This window comes from Colobus angolensis, unplaced genomic scaffold, assembly GCF_000951035.1.
Source record: "Colobus angolensis palliatus isolate OR3802 unplaced genomic scaffold, Cang.pa_1.0 Scaffold303, whole genome shotgun sequence".
Taxonomy (NCBI): domain Eukaryota; kingdom Metazoa; phylum Chordata; class Mammalia; order Primates; family Cercopithecidae; genus Colobus; species Colobus angolensis.
In genome coordinates, this window is record NW_012116300.1 from 193605 (window position 1) to 203201 (window position 9597).

The following is a 9597-nucleotide window of genomic DNA, read 5'->3' on the forward strand; positions in this document are numbered from 1 at the left end:
GCTAATTTTTTGTATTTTTAGTAGAGACGTGGTTTCACCATGTTAGCCAGGATGGTCTCGATCTCCTGACCTCGTGATCTGCCCTCCTTGGCCTCCCAAAGTGCTGGGATTACACGTGTGAGCCACCACACCTGGTCTGTATATATACTTTTTATATCTAGAGTTACAGCTAAAGATTATGCATCTGAAATATCCCATCTTTCATTTTGGGCACATTGTATTTTGTCATATAGTATTTTTGTCATGGCTGCTTTTAAATCTTTGTTTTTCGGATTCCAGCATCTGGATCTTCTTGGGATTGGTCTCCATTAATTAACTGTTCTGTTCAGCAGGGGTCACATTTTCCCATTTCTCTGTCAAGTAATTTTTGATCACATCCTGGACATTGGGGATGCATCTTCTGGAGTCTCTGAACTCTGTTATGTTCTCCTGAAAAGTTGTTTTTTTCAAGCGGGATCTTGGCTGGACTCAGACTGCAGACCCTTTCTCATAGGCAGCGGTTCGTTTCTTTTACCTGTAGCCCCACACATGCATGGTTCAGGGGGCCCAGGCAGAGACCTCTGAGAGTTTATTTGCAGAATTTGGGGCTCTCTTCCTTTGACTTTCCTTTCAGGGGTCTCCCCTCACTTTCCAGCTTCTTTGGTTGCCCTAGTCTCTAACCTGGATGTTAACGACCATTAGAGATATTGATTGTACACATTTTCTCCTAGTATTTTCCCGACTCTTGAGTGGCATGATTGCACCCTGTCCTCATTTTGTGCTGTTCCCTTCCTCCGCGTGTCAGTTCTCCAGAAGCTGCCTGCTCTTGCTGACTCTCCAGAGTGTGCTCGTAGTCTTATCTTGCTGACATTCTGTGTTCCTATAGAGCTCTGCTGGGACACAATGCAGCCGTACAGGAAGCGGCATTCTGTGGAGCGGAATTAAATCTAAATGTGAAATTATTCTCTGTGTTACACGTAGTAAAATTGTAGGCTCATTGAGACATGTAGTTTCAGAAAAATAATTGAGCATTTCTCATAGCTGAAAAAAAATACTCAGCATGTGTATGTAAAGAGCGTAACTGAAGATGCCACCGAGAAGCAGAACCACAGAAGAACTGTGGGTGGTGTACAGGACAGATAGGTGTTTTTCTTCAAGCACAGAGCATGCGCAGTGTGCTCTTCCTCCTCTGCCTTACTTGAGTGACCCCTGTAGGCAGTTGCCATTTTTAATTTTTGTTTTTGTTTTTTTTTGAGACAGAGTTTTGCTCTTGTCACCTGGGCTGGAGTGCAGTGGCAAGATCTTGGCTCACTGCAACCTCCGCCTCTCGGGTTCAAGTGATTCTCCCGCCTCGGCCTTCCAAGTAGCTAGGATTATAGGCATGTACCACCACCCCCAGCTAATTTTTGTATTTTCCATAGAGACGGGGTTTCACCATGCCATTGGCCAGGCTAGTTTCAAACTTCTGGCCTCAAGTGACCCACCTGGTTCGGCCTCTCAAAGTGTTGGGATTACAGGCGTGATACACCATGCCTGGCCTGTTTTTAATCTTGAAAGTGAGTTTGAAATGACCTTGCAGGACCCCTGGCACCATCTTTTGGCTCTCTGAATGTGCTTCTGCTTGAGCGCAGTGAGGTTTATGTGTATGAAAAAAAAAATTACGTTTGTTGCCAGGCGCGGTGGCTCACAACTGTAATCCCAGCACTTTGGGAGGCCGAGGTGGGCGGATCACCTGAGGTCAGGAGTTCCAGACCAACCTGGGCAATATGGAGAAAGCCCGTCTCTACCAAAAATATAAAAATTAACTGGGCGTGGTGATGTGCATCTGTAGTCCCAGCTACTCGGGAGGCTGAGGCCCGAGAATGGCTTGAACTGGGAGGCGGAGTTTGCAGTGAGCCGAGATTGTGCCACTGTACTCCATCCTGGGTGACAGAGTGAGACTGCGTCTCAAACAAACAGACAAAAAAGTCTGGGCGCGGTGGCTCATGCCTGTAATCCCAGCACTTTGGGAGGCCGATGTGGGCAGGTCACCTGAGGTCGGGAGTTCGAGACCAGCCTGACCAACATGGAGAAACCCTGTCTCTACTAAAAATACAAAATTAGCCAGGCGTGGTGGCACATGCTTGTAGTCCCCGCTACTTGGGAGGCTGAGGCAGGAGAATCACTTGAACCCGGGAGGAGGAGGATGGGATGAGCCAAGATCATGCCATTGCACTCTAACCTGGGCAAGGAGAGCAAAAACTCCATCTCAAAAAAAAAATTTTTTTTGTGAAGAGTAGCTTTTGTGGTAGATACTTTGGCATACCAAGAAATATGGATGTTCCTGTCTTCAAAGAGTGTTACTGAGAAATAAAAGGTTGTCCCTGCCCTAAGTTGGTGAGATAAATTATACATTAACCAAAAAATTAACAGTGGGAAATGTCACATGCTGGCATATAGCAGCAGTTTCAAATGAGCAGCACAGGCCGGGCATGGTGGCTCAGACCTGTAATCCCAGCAGCTTTGGGAGGCTAAGGTGGGAAGATTGCTTGAGACCAGGAGCTTAAGACCAGCCTGGTCAACATGGAAACACCCTGTCTCTACAAAAAAATAAATAAATAAATAAAAATTTTAATTAGTCATGTGTGATGGTGCTTACCTGCAGTCCCAGCTATTCAGGAGAGTAAAGCAGGAAGGTCCCTTGAGCCCAGGAGTTCAAGACTGCAGTGAGCCATGACTGTACCACTGCACTCCAGACTGGGGGACAGAGCAAGCCTTTTCTAATAAAGAAAGAAATAGTAAATACACGAATAACTCTTTTTTTTTTTTGAGACGGAGTTTCACTCTTGTCACCCAGGCTGCTGGAGCTCAACGGCATAATCTTGGCTCACTGCAACCTCCGTCTCCTGGGTTCAAGTGATTCTCTTGTCTCAGCCTCCCGAGTAGCGGGGATTACAGGCACCTGCCGTCACGACTGGCTAATTTTTGTATTTTTAGTAGAGATGGGGTTTCACCCTGTTGGTCAAGCTGGTCTTGAACCCCTGACCTCAAGTGATCCACCCACCTTGGCCTCCCAAAGTGCTGAGGTTATAGGTGTTAGCCACTGCGCCTGGCCAATGCAAAAATTTGTTAAATGGGCAGCATAAAAAGTAAATACAGTGAATTCATAGGAAGAGATTATTGTGAACTGCAGGGGCCAGGGAGGCCTTAATGGGAGAGAGGGCCTGCAGCCGGGTCCTGCAGCAACTCGGATGGGAAGGAGTCCCAGCTGCTGGGGCTGCAGCCGCAGAGTGGAGGAACTGCATGAGCACTCGCAGTAGTGGGTAGGGATGTGGGGGTGGAAGGGGAGGGGTGTGGTATCACTTTCAGACTATCAGTGCTTCCCATTTTGTGCGACTCCAAACCACCAGATAGTTTAACAGTAAGACCTTGTAGTCTGATACTGAGGTTTGTGGTTTTTCCTTTAGGGTGTAGGAGAAACACAAAGACGGAAATTGTGCACATAGTGTGTTTGGTATCTGGTTCGGGCAGATTTATTCCTCTAGTGGTTTATTTAATTATTTTTTTAATTTTTAACTTTTTTTTTGAGACAGGGCCTGGCTCCATCTCCCACCCTGAAATACAGTGGTGTGATCTTGGCTGACTGCAACCTCTGCCTTGCAGGCTCAAGTAATCCTCCCAAGTAGCTGGGACTGTAGGCACGCACCACCGCACCTGGCTATTTTTTGTAGAGATGGGGTTTTACCTTGTTACCCAGGCTGGTCTCAAACCCCTGAGCTGAAGCGACCCTCTGACCTTGGCCTCCCAAAGTGCTGGGATTACAGGCATGAGCCACGGCACCCGACCTAGTGGTTAAAAGTTACTGTAGAGGTCGGGCGCGGTGGCTCACGCCTGTAATCCCAGCACTTTAGGAGACCGAGGCGGGTGGATCATGAGGTCAGGAGATCGAGACCATCCTGGCCAACATAGTGAAAGTCCATCTCTACTAAAAATAAAAAAATTAGCCGAGCATGGTGGTGGGCACCTGTAGTCCCAGCTGCTTGGGAGGCTGAGACAGGAGAATGGCGTGAACCTGGGAGGCGGAGCTTGCAGTGAGCCGAGATCATGCCACTGCACTCCGGCCTGGGCGAAAGAGTGGGACTCTGTCTCAAAAAAAAAAGAAAAAGTTGTTGTAGAAAGTTTGCATAACCTGAAGTCAAATCTGCTTTTAACAATGCTGTCAATTAATGTAATCTTGGAATTAGGATACAAGGTCTTGCAGTTCTGGCTGGTAATATAGATTTATTTATTTCTTTTTCCTAACTGTGAGGACTTCTGTGTACTCGTCCCATCATGAACGTTACATTAAATCCTTTCAAAAATACAGGCTGGGTGCAGTGGCTCGTGCCTATAATCTCGGCACTTTGGGAGGCCAAGGCGGGCAGATCACGAGATCAGGAGTTTGAGACCAGCCTGACCAACATGGTGAAACCCTGTCTCTACTGAAAAATAAAAATAAATACAAAAATTAGCCAGGCATGGTGGCATGCACCTGTAATCCCAGTTACTTGGGAGGCTGAGGCAGGGGAATTGCTTGAACCTGGAAGGTAGAGGTTGCAGTGAGCTGAGATCACGCCATTGTGCTCCAGCTCTGGGCAATAGAGCAACACTCTGTCTCGGGGGAAAAAAAAAATTCTGCGTATTAATTGGGGAAAAACCAAAAAGACTAGAAAAAGGAAACATGGGGAAATCATGTTTAATCTTAGAATAAGGAAGGCTTTTACAACCAAAAGACTAATTTCCTTAATATATAAAAAGCTCTTGCAAATCAATAAGATTTAAAATGTAGCAGAAAAATCATCAGAGGATACCAACAGTCCCTTAACAAGAAAGGAAATAGGAAATATTTCAAAATATGGGACAGTGCCCAGTTTTGCTTATAATAAGAGAAATGTAAGTGAAAACTACAGTGAAAATTTTATCTGACCAATAGGCAAAGATCCAAGAGTTTCATCTCAGCACTGGCTTGGCAGGAATGTGGGATGATACACACTTTAGTACATTGCTGTGGTAACGTAAACTGATAGAATCTCTGTGGAGTGTGACTTGGCAGTATCTACCACTACTTAAAATACATAACCTTAGGCTGGGCGAGGTGTCTAACGGCTCTAATCCCAGTACTTGGGAGGCAGAGGCTGGGGGATCACTTGAGCTCAGGAGTTTGAGACCAGCCTGGGCAACATGGTGAATCCCTGTCTGTACAGAAAACACAAAAATTAGCCGGGCTTGGTGGCATGAGCTTGTAGTCTCAGCTACTCAGAAGGTTGAGGTGGATCACTTGAACCTAGGGGTTCGAGGCTGTTGTGAGCCAAGATCACTCTACTGCACTTCAGCCTGGGCGACAGTGAGACCCAGTCTTAAAAAAAACACAAAACACACAATTATTTAGGAGTGGTATTACATGCTTGTAGTCTCAGCTACTCAGGAGGCTGAGGGGGGAAGATGACCTGAGCCCGGGAAGGTCGAGGCTGCAGTGAGCTGTGATTGTGTCATTGTGATCCAGCCTGGGCAAGAGAGTGAGACCCTGTCTCAAAATAGCAGTAATTTATACCTGCTACGGTTATGACTGTGGTGTTTGCTGATGGTGCGCTGTTTGCTGCCATTCCTTGTTTTTAGTCATTGGAATTCTGCTGTGATGAAGAGCTGCTGCTCCTCCTCTGTTTCAGTGTGCACCAATGGTTGCTTGATTCGCCAGGTCACAGCTTACAATCCTTTATTGTCGTTATTTCGCTGCACAGATTGTCCTAGATTCTGCCACTGGGAGCCCTTCTGGCTGGGCTGTGTGTCCTCCTGACACGCCCCGTCCTTTCTCGTCTTTCTGCACACCACAGGGTGTCCTGGGCTCCTCTGTGTGCTCCACGGGGATCCCTGCTTCCTGTTTTTGGAGAGAGGTATTCACAAACCAAGATCTGGCTTCCAGGTAGGGTGACCAACTGGCCTGGTTTGCCAGGACAAAGGCTTTCCCTGGGACGTGGGACTTGAGAGTGCTGAAACTGGAACAGTTTTTGGACTTTGCTCTCTGTAGCCTAAGTAGGGGGTCATGGCACCTGGACCCTGTCACGCATCGGTGGACAGAGCGGGGGAATGTGTGTGTGTGAGTGCTCTGATACTGATTTCTGCATCCAGTCTGTACACATGGGAAAGGTCGTGAGCCTGGAGTGATGCCTGCACCTCCATTGCCGCACTGCAGGGTTTTTCCCCGCCGCTTTCCTTATCAGTGACTTTCTTCGACTGTGAGGACCCCAGCTCGTTAGCCACAATGAGCTTGTCCGCTTGATCTTGGCACATGGGTAAGTCGGGCTCAGACCTGCTGACCTCTCGGTGGGCGTGTCTCCTGCCCGAGCCCGGTGATGGCAGCACCCGCTGAGGGCAGTTTCCCAGTACAGTCAGGGGCCACTTCTGAAGTCTCTTGGGTTGGTTCTTCTTTCAGAGTGGTGATGTCATTGTCACAGCTGTGCGTATTTGCTGTTTATATTTCATTTTTTGTTCCTGTGCACCATGTTTTGTTTTCATGGTTTCTTTTTCTTTTCTGTTTTTGAGACAAGAGTCTCACTCTGTCGCCCAGTCTGGAGTACAGTGGTGCGATCTTGGCTCACTGCAACCTCCACTTCCATGTTCAAGCAATCCTCCCACCTCGGCCTCCCAAGTAGCTGATAACTACAAGTGCGCTACCATGTCTGGCTAATTAATGTTTTTTTGGGGGGGGTATGAGAACCCTGACCATGGTTCTGAGAGAGACATACGGAAGATGTGTGTGGAAGTGTCCAGTCCCTCAGCTCTGCCGGCCCGCTCCCCTTCCCACTTTCTTTCCATTTTCCACACCTGTGCTGGTTGGAGGTTGAATTGTGTCTCCCCACAAAAGAGGTTGAAGTCCCAACTCTCAGAACCTGTGAATGTGACCATGTTTGGAAATGGGGTCTTTGCAGGTGATCAAGTTGAGTTCACTTGAGTGGGCCCTAATCCAACATGACTGTGTCCTTATAAAATGGGGACATTTGAACAGACACGTGTAGAGGGAGAAGGGCAGACGTCCTGGAGGGAAGACACAGGGAGAAGACAACCACCCACAAGCCTAATCTATGCCAGAGGCTGCAGGGGCTGGGAGAGGCGCAAACAGACCCTCCCTCCCAGCCTCAGGAGGAACCAGCCCTACTGGCACCTTGATCTTGGACTTCTTGCTTCCAGGACTGTAGGAGAATCAGTGTCTGTTACTTTAAGCTACCGGGTTTGTGCCACGGGGAGCTTCATACACACCTGTAGGTAACCGAGCTGTGGGGTTCGAAGGCCGGGTACAGTGGCTCATACCTGTCATCCCAGTGCTTTGAGAGGCCAAAGTGGGAGGATTGCTTGAGTTCAGTAGTTCAAGACCAGGCTGGACAACAAAGAGAGACTTTGTCTCTATTTTTATTTTTTTTAAAAAAGAGGCCAGGTATGGTGGCTCATGCCTGTAATCCCAGCACTTTGGGAGGCCAAAGTGGGTAGATCACTTGAGGTCACGAGTTGGAGACCAGCCTGGCCAACATGGTGAAACCCCGTCTCTTCTAAAAATACAAAAAGCTGGGCGTGGTGGTGCGTGCCTGTAATCCCAGCTACTTGGGAGGCTGAGGCAGGAGAATCGCCTGAACTCAGGAGGCGGAGGTTGCAGTGAGCTGAGATCAGGCCACTGTGCTCCAGCCTGGATGACAGAGCGAGACTGTCTCAAAAAAAAAAAAAAGGTATATTTGCGTCCTGACCCCTGGTACCTGTGAGTGTGAGCTTATTTGGGTCATTTCAGGTGTATCAGGTTGTGATGAGGTCACACTGCATAGGGATGGGGCTTAACTCCAGTATTCCTGGTATCCATATCAGAAGAGGGAAATTTGGACACAGCCAGGACTCCACATAGAGAAGAGCTTGCCATGTTACAAGAGGCAGGGCCTGGAGCATCTGCAAACCATGAAACACCAAGGATGCCGGCTGCTGCCAGAAGCTGGGGAGAGGTGCAGGATGGACTCGCCCTCAGCACCTCCCGTGGGAACCATCCCTGCCCAGAACCGGGGACCTTTTTTTTTTTTCTGAGACAGGGTCTCACTGTCTCACTCAGGCTGAAGTGCGGAAGTGCAGTAGTGTGATCTTGGCTCGCTACCGCCTCAACATCCTGGGCTCAAGCCATCCTCCCACCTCAGCCTCCCAAGTAGCTAGGACTACAGGTGCACACCACTACACCTGGCTAGTGTTTGTGCTTTTTTATTTTTTTTTGAGACGGAGTCTCGCTCTGTCGCCCGGGCTGGAGTGCAGTGGCGCGATCTCAGCTCACTACAAGCTCCGCCTCCTGGGTTCATGCCATTCTCCTGCCTCAGCCTCCCGAGTAGCTGGGACTACAGGTGCCGCCACCATGCCCGGCTAATTTTTTGTATTTTTAGTAGAGATAGGGTTTCACTGTGTGAGCTGGGATGGTCTTGATCTCGTGACCTCAAGTGATCCACCCACCTTGGCCTCCCAAAGCGCTGGGATTACAGACGTGAGCCACCGCGCCCGGCCCGTTTTTGTGTTGTTTTGCGGAGAGGGAGCCTCACTTTGTTGCCCAGGTAGGTCTTAAACCCCTGGACTGAAGCGATTCTCCTGCCTTGGCCTCCCAAGGTGCTGGGATTACAGGTGTGAGCTACCATGCCTGGCGCAGGACTGTGGACCTTTTTGAAACTGCCTAGTTTGTGGTGCTGTGTTTCAGTAGCCCTAGGAAACAGCATGCACAGTCACATCAGTTTCTGGTTTATCCTTTTCGTGTTTCTTTTACACAAATGATCGGAAACATTGATACGCTCTGTGGGTAGGTGGGTGGCACGTGGACGCGTCCCTCCTGTGTGTCCCTCCTGTGTTCCCAGGGCTGGCTCTGCTTTGGGTGGAGTCACAGAGACTTCAGCACCCTGGTTTAGTGTAGACTATTCACAAACTCCTCTAACACCAAATACCATTTAATTCCAGAAGAAATGTCCTGGGATTTTTTTTTTTTAACTGTATGAATAAAGTGAACAATTATGTAGACCCAAATAATTAGATATTTACATGATTTGGAAATTGAATATTTTCTGAATTGTGGTAGATGTTTTTAAGGTATCTGCATAGAGATAAAGGCTAGGGTTGGCCGGGCATGGTGGCTCACACCTGTAATCCCAGCGCTTTGGGAGGCCTAGGTGGGTGGATCACCTGAGGTCAGTAGTTCGAGACCAGCCTGACCAATAAAGTGAAACCTCGTCTCTACTAAAAGTACAAAAATTAGGCGTGGTGGCAGGTGCCTGTAGTCCCAGCTACTTGGGAGGCTGAGACAGGAGAATTGCTTGAACCTGGGAGATGGAGATTGCAGTGAGCCGAGATCACTGCACTGCAGCCTGGGTGACAGAACAAGACTCCATCTCAAAGAAAAGAAAACAAAAGACTAGGTTTATGCTGTTTGTAAGTCCAGGAATAAACCTAAAGAATAGGCAGGTTTTGACTGGGCATGGTGGCTCGTGCCCGTAATCCCAGCACTTTGGGAGGTGGAGGTAGGCAGATCGCCTGAGTTCAGGAGTTTGAGACCAGCCTGGCCAACATGGTGAAATCCCGTCTCTACTAAAAATACAAAAA